Below are 375 nucleotides of genomic sequence, written 5' to 3'. Positions count from 1 at the left end.
CGTGCCTCCCCGTGTCTCCCCCGTGTCTCCGATGTCGTCGTGCTGCTTCTCCTCCCCGCGTCCCTCTCACTGCGCCTCCATCTCTGCACCAAACTCTTTGTGGGCGCGAGGACGCGGCACAGGAAATAGTGGAGTGGAGTCTCTTCTAGCTGGACCGGAGTGACATTCCATCTGTGAAGTCCGGAATGCAGACGCCCACCGGTGCCGTAAAAAGTCTCTCTTCAGTTTGCTACTAACAGTACGTGAGTTATGGGCGGACATTTACTTACGTTGTTTTATGTAATTGGACCCAGGCCGACATAACCCTGAACCGAGATCCACACCAGGATTCCCGATCCGTGAAATCCATACCGGGATTCCCGTGTCATGATATCC

This window comes from Lampetra planeri, chromosome 13 (assembly GCF_965212315.1).
Source record: "Lampetra planeri chromosome 13, kcLamPlan1.2.h2, whole genome shotgun sequence".
Classification (NCBI taxonomy): Eukaryota; Metazoa; Chordata; class Hyperoartia; order Petromyzontiformes; family Petromyzontidae; genus Lampetra; species Lampetra planeri.
The sequence above is the reverse complement of the archived record's forward strand: the minus strand, read 5'-3'. Positions refer to the sequence as shown.